Source organism: Aegilops tauschii, chromosome 1 (assembly GCF_002575655.3).
Source record: "Aegilops tauschii subsp. strangulata cultivar AL8/78 chromosome 1, Aet v6.0, whole genome shotgun sequence".
Taxonomy (NCBI): domain Eukaryota; kingdom Viridiplantae; phylum Streptophyta; class Magnoliopsida; order Poales; family Poaceae; genus Aegilops; species Aegilops tauschii.
Window position 1 is genome coordinate 183385971 of NC_053035.3, and position 18315 is coordinate 183404285.

Genomic DNA, 18315 nt, shown 5'->3' on the forward strand with positions numbered 1-18315 from the left:
GAGGCTATTCTAGGTGCTGCGTCACCTTATTATTGGGCCAGGCCCATGTAATTTCGAAATACATAAGTATAGGCTGTTTTTAGAGTCCGTATGTGTGGGGAAACAAGAGATAGGGTTGGTTTCGGACCCCTTCCCCAAGGGCCACGAAATTCCCCCCTCTTCCTCCATATATACAACCCTTAGGGCACCGTTTAGACTTTGGGTTTTGTTTAGATTAAAAGTTCGCCATAGCTGCAACTTCGCGTATTTCGTTTGTGTTCAACGACCAGACAAAGGCGTCACAGAACCCCACCTTGATCAATAAAGATTTCCTCTTATATTCGCAATATCCTGATTGCAATCTTAGTTTCTTGCTTGTTCTTCGTTTGCTCACAGGAAACAGACCCTCGTGGTCAGGTTGATCGTGCTCCGGCGTGGTCAATAACCTCTCGGAGTTGGTTTAGCGATTGCTAAGGCGCGACGTCCTGGCACGTTCGTAGTCGGATCGTCAAAGTCGACTTCCTCCAAAACGATAGCCACCATCTCATCGAAAGACGGGACACCTTTGCTTCTATCACTTAAAAACCAAAAAAAAACGGCGCGAGATCCGGCGGCGGATGACGGGTCAACGGCGGTGTCGGCGTCGGTGCGGGGCGGCGGCTCAGCGAGGCAACCGCGCGGCGCGGGGCGGCAGCAGCGCCGGGCTGCGGCGGTGGCGCGGCGCAGGCGGCGTGGGGGTGGAGCGGGGCAGTGCGGGGTCGAGGGGCGGCGGCGGCTCGGGCTTTAAAGGCACGGGGGGCGTGGCTTGGGGCAGGGACGACGGGGGCGGCTCGGAGCCGGACTCCGAGAGGAGTCCGCCACAGGCACGGCGGCGCTCGGCGGGGAAGGCGGCGGCGCGAGCGGGCCGGCTGGGCTGCGGCCCAGTTCGGTCCGGAAGCTTTTTTTTTAAACAATTCCGCCGAAAAGGAAAAATCCTAAATAAATATAAAAAAAAATACCAAAAATACCAAAAAAAAAATTCACCGTCTAAATAAAATATTTAGAACATAGTGAACATTTTCTTGGCCTAAAAATGCAATTTTGAAAAAAAGCATATTTTTCTAACTCAAATAAAATAACAAATAAAATAATTATTTGATTTTAATATTTTGCCTCAAATATTTCTTTTATTTTGGAGAGGTCATATTATCTCCTCTGTTTTATTTTTCTATTGGAAATATTTTCGGAGAGAAAAATAATTAAAACCAAATTGATCCTCTTTTCAATATTTGAGAAAAATTCAAATATGAAAAAATAAATGAAATCCCCAACTCTCTCCGTGGGTCCTTGAGTTGCTTAGAATTTCTAGGATCAAAACCAAAATGCAAACAAAATATGATATGCAAATGATGACCTATGTATAACATTCCAAATTGAAAATTTGGGATGTTACAAACCTACCCCCCTTAAGATGAATTTCGCCCTCGAGATTCAGGTTGGCTAGAAAATAGGTGTGGGTGGTCTTTCCGTAGATCTTCCTCTCGTTCCCAGGCGGCTTCATCCTCGGTATGGTGGCTCCACTGAACTTTGCAAAACTTGGTAACCTTGACTGGTCTCTCCTCGTAGGTCAGATCACTATCCAACTGAATTGCCTCCAGGGGAACTGTATCTCTCAGAGGAATATCAACCATCTCAGCATGGCACTTCTTCAACTGGGAAATGTGAAACACATCATGAACTTCTGACAGTCCTTTGGGTAACTCCAACTTGTAGGCCACTTCTCCCATACGTTCCAAAACTTGGTATGGTCCTACAAATCTCGGGGCTAACTTTCCCTTAACTCCAAAACGTTTAACTCCTCGCAGAGGTGTCACACGAAGATATGCTCTGTCTCCGATTTCATAGACTACCTCCTTGCGTTTTGTATCGGCATAACTCTTCTGCCAGGACTGAGCTACCTTTAATTTGTCGCGAATCAACTTAACCTTCTCTTTAGATTCCTTGATCAGATCTGGTCCAAACAACTGGCACTCTCCAACTTCATCCCACATCAACGATTTCCTGCGCCTCCTTCCATACAAAGCTTCGAAAGGGGCCATCTTCAAACTGGCCTGTTGCTGTTGTTGTATGAGAACTCTGCGTAAGGCAAATTATCATCCCAACTAGATCCATAATATAGCGCACAAGCTCTCAACATGTCCTCCAGTATCTGATTGACTCTCTCGGTCTGTCCATCTGTCTGCGGATGAAAAGTTGTACTGAACTCTAGCCTGGTACCCAAAGTTTGGTGCAGCTGGTGCCAAAACTTCGAAGTAAACTGGGTTCCTCTATCTGATACGATGGTCCTCGGAACTCCATGCAGACATACGATCCTGGTCATATATATCTTGGCCAACTTCGCACTCGTATAGGTGGTTTTCACTGGGATAAAGTGAGCCACTTTGGTCAAACGATCCACTACTACCCAGATAGAATCGTATCCCGATCGGGTCCTGGGCAAACCAGTGATGAAATCCATGCCAAGCTTATCCCACTTCCATTCCGGTATCGGCATAGGCTGCAATAATCCTGCTGGCTTCTGATGTTCTGCCTTCACTCTCTGACATACATCACATACGGCTACATACTTGGCAATATCTTTCTTCATACCAGTCCACTAGAAATGCTCCTTCAAATCCAAATACATCTTGGTGTTTCCGGGGTGTATCGAGTATGGCGAGTCATGAGCTTACTTCCTGATCTCTGCATTATTGGGTACATAAACACGGTCCTCAAACCACAAGGTGTCGTTCTCATCCTCACGAAAACCTTTGGCTTTTCCTTTGCTCATCTTCTCCTTTATCTCAGCAATTTCCTTATCATCCTTCTGAGCTTCTCGAATCTTTCCCAATAATATTGACCGAACCTCCATTGCTGCAACAAAACCTCTAGGTACTATCTCCAAACGTAGCTCCCTGAGAACTTCGGCTAACTCCTTTGGTAATCCTCCGCTTACGAGGGTATTGGCGTAACTCTTCCGGCTCAAAGCGTCTGCTACGACATTGGCCTTGCCTGGATGATAGTGCAACTTCATATCATAATCCTATATAAGCTCCAACCATCTCCTTTGCTTGAGATTTAGGTCCTTCTGTGTAAAAATGTACTTCAAACTCTTATGATCCATGTACACATGACAACGGTTTCCAATAAGAAAATGTCTCCAGGTCTTGAGTGCATGTACTACGGCTGCTAACTCCAAATCATGTGTGGCATAATTCAACTCATGCGGTCGAAGTTAACGTGAGGCGTATGAAACAACTCTTCCATCCTGCATAAGTACACCTCCAAGTCCTAAGCGAGAAGCGTCGCAATACACTTGGAAATCCTTACGCATATCCGGCAGAATCAGCACTGGGGCTGTAACCAAACGTTTCTTCAACTCCTGAAAACTTGCCTCACATTCTTCTGTCCATTTAAACTTAGTGTCTTTCTTCAACAACTCCATCATGGGCTTCACAATCTTAGAAAAATTCTCAATGAATCTCCGATAATATCCGGCGAGTCCAAGAAAACTGCGGATCTCTCCAACTGAGGTGGGTGCCAACCACTCAGTGACAGACTGAACCTTGGTAGGATCCACTGCTATACCTTCTCCTGATATAACATGTCCAAGAAATCCAACTTCCTTCGACCAAAACCCGCATTTGCTGAACTTGGCATATAACTGATGTTCCCTGAGCTTCTCGAGAACTAAACGCAAATGCTCCTTGTGTTCCTCTTCATTCTTCGAGTATACCAAGATATCATCAATGAACACCACGACAAACTGATCCAAGAACTCCATGAACACCTTATTCATCATACTCATGAAATAGGCAGGGGCATTAGTCAATCCAAATGACATAACCGTGTACTTGTATAACCCGTACCTTGTGGTGAAGGCTATCTTAGGTATATCCTGTTCTCGGATCTTCAACTGGTGGTATCCTGATCGCAGATCGATCTTGGAGAATACTTTAGCTCCTTGAAGCTGGTCAAACAAGTCATTGATCATCGGCAGCGGGTACTTGTTCTTGATCGTTACTTCGTTCAATGCACGATAATCAACAATGATTCTTAGTGATCCATCCTTCTTCTCAACCAAGAGCACTGGGCTCCCCATGGTGACGAACTTCGTCGAATGTAACCCTTCTCCAATAGCTCCTTGATCTGCTTCTTAATCTCCTCCAGATCATTTGCGGGCATCTGATATGGTCTCTTCAATATCGGTCCGATGCCTGGCAACAGCTCTATCAAAAACTCAATGTCTCGATCCGGCGGCATGCCTGGTAACTCCTCTGGAAATACATCCGGATAATCCTTCACTACAGGCACTTCCTCCTGAACAACTCCTGAGAGGGAATTTACTTGGGTCCTCCTTGCCGCATGTCTGGATACATACTTAATCCTTTTTCCCTCCAGGGTAGTGAGCAAAATCGACTTACTGGCGCAATCGATGTTTCCTCCATACATCGATAGCCAATCCATTCCTAGTATCACATCCAATCCTTGTGACTCCAAAATTATTAAGTCTGAGGGGAAAACATGCCTACCTATGGTCAATGGCATCTGAAAACATCTTGGCTTGCCATATACTCAGCTCCTGGTGAGCTTACTAACATAGGGGTCCTAAGAACTTTGGTGGGCAACTTATACTTATCCACAAATCCCCTTGAAATGTATGAATGCGATGCCCAGTATCAAAAAGAACGATTGTAGTAAATGACTTAACCAAAAACTTACCTATAACTGCATCTGGCTGCTCTTCAACCTCTTCCATGTTAACATGGTTCACTTGTCCCCTATTGAAAGGGTTGGGCTTCTTCCTAGAGCTTCCATTGCCATTTCCATTCTTTTCTTCAGGACACTCATTGGCATAGTGTCCAGTCTTCCCGCACTTGAAACAAGTAATGTGACTTTGGTCCTTCTTGGCGGGTGTGGCTGGGTTAGAGCGGTTCTGGTTGCTGTCTGCTCCATTCCCATTTCCATTCTTGGGGCCACTGTGGTTATGCGAACTTCCTCCATTGTGGGTATGGCCTCCATGGTTATGGGTATATCCTCCCGAGTTCGGGGTAAAACGAGGCTTCTGCTGAGCTCCTGAATTGTACTTCCCTTGTCCATACTTCCTTTTGCGGCTCTCAATCAGCTGCTGCTTCCCTTCAATCATTAGAGCCTTGTCTACCAACTCCTGGTAGTTGTTAAATGTTGCCACCATTAACTGCATACTCATCTCATCATTCAGCCCTTCCATAAACTTCTCCTGCTTAGCGGCATCGGTGGCCACATCATCTGGGGCGTAGCGGGCTAACTTACTAAACTCATCCACGTACTGCCCCACAGTATGGTTTCCCTGGCGTAAGTTGCGAAACTCACGCTTCTTCATGCTCATAGCTCCAGTTGAGACATGAGCAGTGCGGAAAGCTTGCTGAAACTGCTCCCAAGTGACATTAGCTATATGGAAAGTGGCTGTGTAATTCTCCCACCATGAGGCTGCAGGTCCATCCAATTGATGTGCGGCAAAATGCACCTTCTCAGCATCTGTGCAACCTGCGGTGGTCAACTCCCTTCCAATCCTTCGTAGCCAGTCATCAGCAACTATTGGCTCGGTGCTACTGGAAAACACCGGCGGCTGCAACCTTAGAAAACGGGCTAAGTTATCAACTGGAGGTGGTGGCGGTGGGTTGTTGTTGTTGTTGCCTTGGTTCTGGACTAACAACTGCATCAAGGCATTCTGCTGTTGGATCAACTTAGTGAGCTCTGGTGGGAAGACAAATCCGGGGTCACGTCTCGGAGGAATCTGATGGGTTTAGAGGGGAGAGATTAGAATAGAAATGAGGTCTAGTGAGAAAGCACTACCCATATGCACATGAGACAAACACATTCATATCACACCAAATCAATTCAAACAGGGGCATACAATCGATCTAACTATCGTTACAGTGCTCGGACTACTACTATATACATGGGGGAATACTACTAATAATATGGTGGTCGACTAGAAATTTTGATCGGTGGAAGACTCCATGATATCCGCTCCAGCTTCGTCTTCATAATCATCATCACTACTGTCGGGGTCGGAGTCGGTGTCATCGATGATGATGTAGTCTTCAGAACAAATGTCATCGGGGTGGTCGTCATCTCCTCCTGGCGCAGGGTCTCCCATGAATACTCCTAGCTTCCTTGTCAGGTCGTCATTCTTCTCCAGTAGTATTGCAATTTCCTCCTCGTATCCGTCGCGTGTAGACTTGAGTTCCTCTTCAAGCTCCATGTTCATGGTCATCACCTTCTTCAGATCTATCATGCTTGTGCACATTTGGTTCTCCTGGCGATGAATGTGCTGGTTTAACTCCTGGATGAAGGCTGCAATGGACTTGTCCCTCCTGGTACTAATCATCTCCCATTGCTCATCTCGGCGCCCACATATCTGGTAGATGGTGTCCTTAAGATCCTTGTGGTAAACTTCGCCGATGCATCCCATGGCGATGTGGGCTGCCATGCTCTTTCCTAGACTCCAGGTTGGTGCATCAAAGGAAAACTCTATGGGTTCAGTAACTGGCATGAATGTCCTTCCTGGAACTTGAACTCGAATCATCCAACGCTCCTCTTCTGGTAAAGTGGCGGTGTAGGTCCCGGTGAAGCTTGGTATTCCTATGTTCAGGTACCTAGTGACTTCCTTCAAGTGGCGTCCGAAAGGTGTGTCTTCATCCGGTTGTGCAAACTTGTTCCTTGAGTCTGCCATCCTATAGAGAAGAAAATGGAGAGGAGTCAGAAATGAGTAGAGAAGAGTGACCTATGGCTCATCTTAGTGGTCGTGTCCTACAATCAGCGTGTGCTCTGATACCATCTTGTAGCGATCCGACCTCAGACGGTCAAATCTCTATGTATAAGTGTCATCCCTGGATCGGTAAAGGTGACACAAACAGTACTTGCAGGATTTATAACAGAGTTCAATCACACACTTATTACCTCGAATGTCTCAAAAGAGAACTTATTACAATAAATATGGCTCAAGGCCATCTAAATAAGATAACAGCGGAAGGCTTGGAAGATAAAGTGAGTCCATCAACTCCAACGGCATAGCTGAGTGCACGACAACGACCTAGCGCACCTTACTCTTCGTTTGAAAAGTCTGCAACATGATATGTTGCAGCCTGAAACGGGTCAGCACATGGAATATGCTAGCAATATAACACAATAGAGCAATGAACAGAATAAATGCTATCACTACATGCATATATGGCTGGTGGAGGCTCTATGGTTATAAGGTTTTTGCGAAAATCCAATTTTTCCCTACAACAAAGGAATATATTTTATTTAACTATCATGGTAGTTGATAAACATTGAGAATGGTACCCCCATCTCAATCCCAATTAAAAGTAATTAAGAACCCAACAAATTAATTTAGAGTGATGAGATCAACATTATAATCCAAGAACTAGATACTCAAGATGTCCATAACAGGGGACACGGCTAACCATGATTAGTTTGTACACGCTTCAGAGGTTTGCACACTTTTCCCCACAAGACTCGATCTCCTCCGTTGGATTTCTCGCACTACATGGTGTTTGAGAAACGGATGACCGAGACACAGTCTTTCAGAAACATTAACTCTTTACTCTGGGTGGACAGTTACACCTACTCTCCCCTACATCTGCTAGCCCACCACTGAAAGAGGTCATGCAACATACTCAACTATGCTAGAGCCCATAATAGCTTGTGGCTGCACACGGAAGTTTCTAGCATGAATAATCTTATGATCCCTTTGAGCCTGGGTGGCGAACCAAAGGACAACACTGGTATATCCCCAGGTGCCCGCAACCAATCCACCTAGATGTGTGTTTAAGTAGCCACCTTAAGTTAACCATTAATTAACAATCTCACATCTGTCATGGATACACTCAAACCCAATCCACGTCTACGAGCATAGCATGGCGATATAAGCATCACGTAGAAGTAACTCCCAAGGGTTTGATAACAAAAGGGCAATAGGTTCTACCTCATCATCTACTTCCCAATACCCACAAGTTAATCACATCCTAATCATGCAGTGTTTGAGGATTGTAACTAATGCATAAAAACTGGGTAATAAAGGGGATGATCAATGTGTTACCTGCCTTGCTGACGATCCGCAGACCCTAGAGACTCGTAGTAGCACGCTTTGCACTCCGAAAATACTATCGCAAACAAACAATAGCATACATAAGCACTCAAGCATAGATGCAAGGGTAAACTCAAATAAAAAGATCCAAATCTGAAAGTTCAACTGAAGAGATTCGGTTTGCAAAAAGAATCGGTCAAATCGGAGCTACGGAACTGAAACTACGATCAAAAGAACTTCGAATTCAAATCTGCTTGAAACCAAATTTTAAATTGGCAAAATCATGTTCAAGTTGATTAACCAGAAAGAGGGGCTCGAGACGAAGATTTGGCGTTGGTTTCACTGGATTTGGACGAACGGTTAAAAGGTTACGAGGGTTTGAAGATTAGGGGCTAATTTGTGATAAAATAATCGCGGATAGGTCCCTGGCCGAAAATAAAATAAAAAGAAAAAGACTACGGCGCGAACGTTCGCTAACAGAAGCAAACGGGCGAAAAGTGTTCGTTAAAACGAACTAACGAACGAACGTTCGTTAAATAACCTAAACCGAGAAAACCAAGGAAAAACCGAACCGGTCTAAAAAAACCAAATCTAGGGTTTAAAAATAAACCGATCGGTTTTACCTAAAAACCCAAAAAAAACCCGACGCGAGATCCGGCGGCGGACGACGGGTGAACGGCGGCGGCTCAGCGAGGCGGCGGCGCGGCGCGGGGCGGCGGGTTACGATGGCGGCGCGGGGCAGGCGGCGTGGTGGTGGAGCGGGGCGGTGCGGGGTTGAGGGGCGGCGGCGGCTCGGGCTTTAAAGGCCCGGGGCGGGGGGGCGTGGCTTGGGGTAGGGGCGACGGGGGCGACTCGGAGCCGGACTCCGAGAGGAGTCCGCCGCGGGCACGGCGGCGCTCGGCGGGGAAGGCTGGGCTGCGACCCAGTTCGGTCCGGAAGCTTTTTTTAAACAATTCCTCCGAAAAGGAAAAATCCTAAATAAATATAAAAAAATTTCTAAAAATACGAAAAACAATTTTCACCGTCTAAATAATATTTAGAACATAGTGAACATTTTCTTGGCCTAAAAATGCAATTTTGAAAAAATGCATATTTTTCTAATTCAAATAAAATAACAAATAAAATCCAAATAAATAATTATTTGATTTTAATATTTTTCCTCCAATATTTCTTTTATTTTGGAGAGGTCATATTATCTCCTCTGTTTTATTTTTTGTATTGGAAATATTTTCGGAGAGAAAAATAATTAAAACCAAATTGATTCTCTTTTCAATATTTGAGAAAAATTCAAATATGATAATAAATGAAATCCCCAACTCTCTCCGTGGGTCCTTGAGTTGCTTAGAATTTCTAGGAGCAAAACCAAAATGCAAACAAAATATGATATGCAAATGATGACCTATGTATAACATTCCACATTGAAAATTTGGGATGTTACACGGACACTATAGTGGAGGTCGACTTTGACCTCTCCGCTTTTAGCCCGAGGAGAGAGGAGAGCCCGGAAGGAGAAGAGTAAGTGTCCTGCCGCCTCCCTTATCCCCCGTGTTTCTGATTTTGCTTATATTATTTGTTCTTGCTTTGGCTTGTCCCCGTAGAGATACGGAAACGTTGGCGCAAAGGATGGCAAAGAAGGCCAAGACTTCAACGGGTGTCGAGTCCCTGTCAAGCACCGCAGGTGCGACGGAGACCATCACCATCAGCACCAAGCCCAGCCCACGACACAGCCCCCAGCCCAGCCCCAGGCGTGTGTCCACTACTCATTTCCCGCTGGCGGGCGTCGGGGTGTATATCTTCGCTACTGACATTGCCGGGTTTGCGGGAGAAGAACAACAACAAGGAGGGCCACTGAGGGCCGTCCCCGACATGCCGCCTCCGTCAACCACACCGTCCAAGGATGGATCCCCGGCAAGGGCTCCCACTGACGAGTCCAATCGCGTCGAGGAAGAGCCTGCAAGCATGGGTGCCGGCAGTCCTATACCGGCAACACATGTGGTCAGGGAGGGAACCACCTCCCAACAGCTCATCACAGGTAAGCCGCTTGCTTCCAGGCACTTGTCATTCTTCCTGTATGATCTTTCTCCCTTTTCTTCCTGTCTTGAACTTCAACCTTGGTTTCAACTCGTGTCTCCTCCTTGGCTTTCAGATCTCCTCTCGACGGAGCCCATGGACGTCAATGTCATCATCGAGTAGACTGCCAAGGATGCTGCCGCCAAAGCCGCTAGAGCCGCTGCCGACGAGGTCGCCGATGACGTGCATGAAGGAACCGCCAAGGGGTCTGCTGGGGAGGCCGGCAAAGAGACCGGCGACCGTACTGACGGCATTCCTACCGCAGGAGCGCCTGGCGCTACACCGGTCCCGGATCCCTCAGTTGCCGGGGAGGCGGTTGTCGGGGACCAACCGTCAACATCCGAAGTCCCCCCCCCTCAAGCAGGTACCTGAAGGTTGGCGACAACCTGTTCGTCAACATCCCGGGGACGACAAGCATTGGAGCGCCAACCGAGGGAGTGACTTTTGATGAAGAAGTCATTGTTGCTGTCGGGCTCAAGATTGTTGATGATCCACGAGCCAGCAGCAGTGGATCCAAAGAAGATCAGCTCCTCCAGGCTATGAGCTACAACTTCCAGAAGCTCCAGGTGCTTCACCGCACCCAAAAGGAGAAGTTGGACTCCAGGGCAGAGGTTGTTGAAGCAGCAGAGGCAGACTTCCAGAAGCGCGTCGAGCAAACACAAGTCTGGTTCACCGAGGCTTGGCAAGAGCTGAGGACTGGCTGGGAGCAGCTGAGCCAACGTTGGGATGAGCTCCTCTTGAAGCAGTCCGACATTGAGAAGGCACAGGAAGAGGCTGCTCAACAGGCTGCCGCAGAAGATGCTCGGCTAAGGGAACGTCGTGTCGGGCTTGATGCTCATGAAGAGGACCTCGCCGCTCGCGAGGAGGCGCTTGCCGCCAAGCTCCACGGCGAGGATGAAGAAATCGAAGAGCTTGTTGCGCAGCGGACCCAAGAGCTGGAGCAGGAACAAAGAAAGCAATTGACGCTCTGGTCTTGGACCACACCGGCAAGCTGAAGGAAGCCATCAATGCCGCCAAACTGCAGAGGCCGCCAAAAACGAGCTAGCCGACAAAGTGAAGAAGCTGGAGGCAGATCTGGAGGATCACGGCAAGGTGATAGAGGCGAGGGTGTCCCGATCTTTCGATGAGATGATAACTATCGATTGGGTGGAGCCGACTTTGACGATCCGACTACAAACGTGCACGACGTTGCGCCTTAGCAATCGCTAAACCAATCTCCCGAGGTTACTGACGATGCTGGAAGCACAATCAGCCTGACCATGAAGGTCTATTCCTGCACGCAATCGAAGAATAAGCAAGAATATGATAATGCAATCAGAATATTGCGAATATAGATGAAGTATTGATAAAGGTGGGGATCCGAAATCGGTCTTGGTCTGATCGTTGGACACAAACGAAGTACACGAAGTTGCAATGGCTAACTTTTAACTAAACAAATCCCAAGGAAAAAGCTACTAGATGGATCTACTTATATAAGAGCAAGGGGTGGCGGCCAAGGAGGTGGGAGGACGTCCCAAGGCAGCCTAAAACCAACCCTAGGTCGTACAAGGCTCATGGGCCCAAGTGGAGGTGATGCAACACCTTTGGACTTGTTGTTTGACTCGGATTCTGCTGCTGCGTCAGATTGTTTCGTCCATGTCTCAACGCTCCGGATGAATTTAAAGGTGAATCCAACTGGGTTGGAAAGAGGACGAAATCTACTTTCCAACAAAAAAAGAATCACCCAATTCGGAGTCTGTATGAAAAAGTTGTTGGCGTTTTGAGTCAGGTATGTCTGTGTAGTCTGAATCTGAATCCAGAACGTGAGAGACTTGGACTCTATCTTCTCTTGGCCCAAAAGTGACGTGAGAGGACTTTTTGAACAGAACCTAAAGTTCTCCTTTTGCCTTATCTTCATATGTGGATTGTACAAATGTCCCATACACCTGCAATTAGACAAAACACAAAAGTGTGTGAAGTATTTTTGTTCTGGATAACACAAATAGATTATTGAATAGTTTGCACTAGAGATCACCTGACAAATATGCATGTATGCAATATTTTTGGTCGTATCCAAGGTAGTCATGTCCTCATCACAAGGAGATCTCGACGCTCAAAGACATCAGAGAGAAAACTCTCTACGACTTGGTGGAGGTGCAGATTGCCATATCGGAAAAGACCAAGAAACTGTCCTCTGCCAACGACTCCATTGCCGATCTGGAGCTGAAGCTGACCACACAGAAGGAGTCCCTTGAGAGTAGCAGGGCTCGCGAGAAGACCCTGACCAAAAACCTCCAGGACGAGAAGGAGCTGCTCGAGAGTGCCGCCACCACCTATAACGACTATGAGAAAGGCGTGAAACTCTGGACTGAGCGCCTTGTTGACGTCGCGGAAAGGCTCACATCGCAACTGTCCACCATGGGCCTACCGAACTTCAGGTATTATTCTGATGACAGGGTGTCTCCGAGCACTAGGCTGACCGTGTACTTCGAGGCCCTCCTTGACGCCCTGAAGCTGCTCCACTCCAACCGAGCAACCCAACTCGCCAACAAATCCCGCAGACTCTGCCGGGCCATCCTCCTCAAGGTGCTCATCAAAGTGGTGCATAGGAATCCCGACATCGACCTCACCAATGTACTTGACCACTTGCCGGAAGACGCAGACTGCAAGGCGCTGGAAGAGCTTGTCGCGCCCATTGTCGACAAGGTGGACCGAGTCAAGAGGGTCGAAGGCCAGCGCAGGGATTAGCCGCTTCACTTCTTCTTGCCGCCACGAATCCATGCCAAAGACAGCCTATCTTAAGTTAGAATTGTGGCGAATATCGATGTAATATAACTTGTTGTGTTTTTGGATGAATGCATGCTACCCCTCTTGTCTGATTTCTCTGTGTATGGCATACACCCTATGCTTCGTTGGGACAACTTGCCAGTGCGCACACCCTTGCCGCGAGCGCTTTGAGGAACGGATCCTTAGTAGCCTGCTGGGGGGTGTTGCTACCGGCAAGACACCTTGCCATTCTCAGCGCAACCACTTAAACTATTGAGTGGACTCGAAACAGAGTAAGGGCGCAACTGATCATGACAAGGTTCCTTCGCGTGCAGGTTTTCCATACAAGAACCGAAATCGTCCAAGGAAAATAACCTTGCGTTTAAAAGAAATTTACTCAAGGTTTCGCAGCTTAGCTTTTCGTTGCTGCACTCTTTCTCGCAAGATGCCACTTCGAACGTCGCATGTTTGTGTCCATACTCCACACCATCACCACCCGGCAAACTTGCACGCGAGGGAACCTTCTATCCTTTGAGAAAAAGAAAGAAGAGAAAATATGAACATGGAACCTTGGCGATTCATCAGTACTTGCCGGAAACAAGCGTAGTACAATATCTTGGACAGACATGCATATAGATAAACATGGAAATCGACAAGAACTGTAAAACACTTAAACTTATTCAACTGCGCACAGGGTCTGCGTCTGGCTTTGTACATAGGGTTATATGCCTTGCCGGCAAGGCTGGTACAAAGGGGGTTGTCGGGAGACCCGGGAACCGCGCCTTATGGATAAAACTTGCGAAGATGTTCGATATTCTAGGAGTTGCTCACTGGAATGCCATCTTCGGTCTCCAGGCAGACTGCGTCAGGCCTAGTGACTCGTATTACCCGATAAGGGCCTTCCCACTTCGGCGTTAACTTGTTAGAATTCTTGGCCGACTGAACGCGCCGAAGAACAAGGTCGCCTTCCTCAAGACGTCGGGCATGAACCTTGCGGCTATGGTAGCGGCGCAAGGCTTGCTGGTAGCGCGCAACTCGCATAGCAGCCTGAAGACGATCTTCCTCAAGGAGCGTAGCATCATCTTGCTGCGACAGCTCTTGCTCAAACTCATCATAAGCGAGCACTTCAGGCAACCCATGTATGAGTTCTGTGGGTAGAACTGCTTCCGCCACGTATTCCAGGGAGAAGGGTGTCTAGCCAGTAGCTCGATTTGGTGTTGTCCTGATTGACCAAAGAACTGCCGGCAACTCATCAATCCAGCGTCTTCTGCACTTGTGCAACTTGTCGAAGGTCCTTGTCTTGAGACCTCACAGCACTTCAGCATTTGCCCTTTCCGCCTGGCCGATGCTTCTTGGATGAGCAACAGAAGCAAAACAGATTTCAGCACACTATATAAATTTTTCCTTACCAAATTCCACTTACCAAAGGCGCTTCACACCCCGGCAACGACGCCAGAAAAGAGTCTTGATGACCCACAAGTGTAGGGGATCTATCCTAGTCCTTTCGATAAGTAAGAGTGTCGAACCCAACGAGGAGCAGAAGGAAATGACAAGCGGTTTTCAGTAAAGTATTCTTTGCAAGCACTGAAATTATCGGTAACAGATAGTTTTGTGATAAGGTAATTTGTAACGGGTGACAAGTAACAAAAGTGAACAAGGTCCAGCAAGGTGGCCCAATCCTTTTTGTAGCAGAGGACAAGCCTGGACAAACTCTTATATAAAGGAAAACGCTCCCGAGGACACATGGGAATTATCGTCAAGCTAGTTTTCATCACGCTCATATGATTCACGTTCGTTACTTTGATAATTTGATATGTGGGTGGACCGGTGCTTGGGTACTGCCCTTCCATGGACAAGCATCCCACTTATGATTAACCCCTATTGCAAGCATCCGCAACTACAAAAGAAGTATTAAGGTAAACCTAACCATAGCATGAAACATATGGATCCAAATCAGCCCCTTACGAAGCAACGCATAAAGTAGGGTTTAAGCTTCTGTCACTCTAGCAACCAATCATCTACTTATTACTTCCCGATGCCTTCCTCTAGGCCCAAATAATGGTGAAGTGTCATGTAGTCGATGTTCACATAAAACCACTAGAGGAAATACAACATACATCTCATAAAATATCGAACGAATACCAAATTCACATGACTACTTATAGCAAGACTTCTCCCATGTCCTCAGGAACAAACGTAACTACTCACAAATCATATTCATGTTCATAATCAAAGGGGTATTAATATGCATAAAGGATCTGAACATATGATCTTCCACCAAATAAACCAACTAGTATCAACTACAAGGAGTAATCAACACTACTAGCAACCCTCAGGTACCAATCTGAGGTTTTGGGACAAAGATTGGATACAAGAGATGAACTAGGGTTTGAGAGGAGATGGTCCTGGTGAAGATGTTGATGGAGATTGACCCCCTCCCGCTGAGAGGATCGGTGGTGATGACGATGGTGATGATTTCCCCCTCCCGGAGGGATGTTTCCCCGGCAGAACAGCTCCGCCGGAGCCCTAGATTAGTTCCGCCAAGGTTCCGCCTCGTGGCGGCGGTGTTTTGTCCCGAAAGCTTCCTCCTGATTTTTTCTAGGGTGAAAGACTTCATATAGCAGAAGATGGGCACCGGAGGCCTGCCAGGGGGCCCACGAGGTAGGGGGCGCACCCAGGGGGTAGGGCGCGGCCCCCACCCTCGTGGATGGTGGGTGGCTCCCTAGTTGATTCTTTCGCTAGTATTTTTTATTAATTCAAAAAACTGCCTTCGTGAAGCTTCAGGACTTTTGGAGCTGTGCAGAATAGGTCTCTAATATTTGCTCCTTTTCTAGCCCGAAATTCCAGCTGCCGACATTCTCCCTCTTCGTGTAAACCTTGTAAAATAAGATAAAATAGGCATAAGTATTGTGACATAATATGTAATAACAGCCCATAATGCAATAAATATCGATATAAAAGCATGATGCAAAATGGACGTATCAACTCCCCCAAGCTTAGACCTCGCTTGTCCTCAAGCGGAAACCGATAACGAAAAATATGTCCACATGTTTAGAGATAGAGGTGTCGATAAAATAAAATACGGACATGAGGGCATCATGATCATTCTTATAACAGCAACACACAAATATATATATTGTCATACGATTTATTATGCTAAAGTAACAATCTATTCACAATGTAAGGTATGAATCAGAAACTTCATTGAGAACTAACAAACTATAATCTCAGTCAATGAAGCAATTGCAATTTATCATAACATCAGAAAGAGTCAATATAAGAGCTTTTCAGCAAGTCCACATACTCAACTATCATTTAGTCTTTCACAATTGCTAACACTCACGCAATACTTATGGTTATGGAGTTTCAATCTGACACCGAGAAAGATAGGGGCTTATAGTGTTGCCTCCCAACCTTTTACCTCAAGGGTAATGTCAACAATAATAGTTCATGCTAACTTACATCCAATTGGATAAAATGTAAAAAGGAAAGGTGAAGATCACCATGACTCTTGTATAAGATATGAGACAAGAATAAAAGATAGGCCCTTCGCAGAGGGAAGCAGAGGTTGTCATGTGCTTTTATGGTTGGATGCACAAAATCTTAATGCGAAAGAACGTCACTTTATATTGCCACTTGTGATATGGACCTTTATTATGCAGTTCGTCGCTTTTATTTCTTCCACATCACAAGATCGTATAAAGCTTATTTTCTCCACACTAATAAATCATACATATTTAGAAAGCAATTTTTATTGCATGCAACGATGACAACTTACATGAAGGATCTTACTCAATCCGTAGGTTGGTATGGCGGACTCTCATGGCAAAACCGGGTTTAGGATATTCGGAAGCACAAGTAGTATCTCTACTTGGTGCAAAGAATTTGGCTAGCATGAGGGGGAAAGGCAAGCTCAACATGTTGGATGATCCATGAAAATATACTTTATTTCGGATATAAGAAAACATAACCCATTACGTTGTCTTCCTTGTCCAACATCAACTCTTTAGCATGTCATATTTTAATGAGTGCTCACAATCATAAAAGATGTCCAAGATAGTATATTTATATGTGAAAACCTCTCTTTCTTTATTACTTCCTATTAATTGCAACGATGACCAAAACTATGTTTGTCAACTCTCAACAACTTTTATTCATCATACTCTTTATATGTGAAGTCATTACTCTCCATAAGATCAATATGATCTCTTTATTTCTTTTTATTCTTTCTTTTTCTTTAATTCCCTCAAGATCATAGCAAGATAATCAAGCCCTTGACTCAACACTAATCTTTATTATATATATAGCTCACGGACTCGATTTCATAGAAGGATCATAAGGCCAAACTCAAAACTAAATCATACTAAAACTTTATTCTACTAGATCAAGATATTACCAAAAGGATCAAACTAAGGAAAACGGTAAAGATAGAAGTGTGATGGTGATATGATACCGGGGCACCTCCCCCAAGCTTGGCAGTTGCCAAGGGGAGTGCCCATACCCATGTACTCAGTTCTCCTTTGCTGGTGAGGAAGATGGTGGTGATGATGGATAATCGCACATCGAGCGTAGGAGATCTTCCAATTTGCGGATAATGCCCTTGAGTCCGGTGACATGCTCCTGCAAAAAAATACTTTCACGTGTGAGATACTTATTTTGTATGCGAGCTAAATCAATCATCTTGAAAGCTTCAATCTCCATTGGGGTAAGAAGATTGTAATGAGGTTGGATGATGTCTTCGTCTTCTGCTACCGGGGCTTGATCCTCCATGGCCTTCTTGATCCCATCATCCTTGTTGATCTCCCCGGGTTCTTCTCTCTTCAGCTCTATCTTCATTAGCCAAGCATCGTTGCCCTCATTGTTGGAGGAGGGGGACGACATGATGCCTGGCCTTTACAACTCTGGCAGAAAATAGCTCGAAACAAAAATATAGGATATTTGCGTGGTACGGTGGTCAAAACCCTCGGAAGATTATCTGATGAATTTTTACCGGCTAAAAGAAGTATCGTGCAAGAAAACGGAGTCCGGAGAGCACACGAGGCAGGGGGGCGCGCCCAGGGGGTAGGGCGCGCCCTCCACCCTCGTGGACGCCTCGTGTCCTTCCGGGACTACTTATTTTCCTATTTTCTTAAATATTCCAAAACGGAGAAAAATTGCCATTAGAACTGTTTTGGAGTCGGTTTACTTACCGTACCTCATACCTATTCCTTTTCGGAGCCTGAAAAGTTCTGGAAAGTGTCCCTTATGTATTCCTTCGGGGTTACGGTTTCAATAACATTACTTTCAACATTTATAGGATTACCTGAGATATAAGGTTTGATTCTTTGACCGTTCACCACCTTCGGATTTGTGCCTTCGAAGTTGTTGATTTTTATGGCACCGGAATGATAGACCTCCTCGATAACATAGGGCCCTTCCCATTTAGA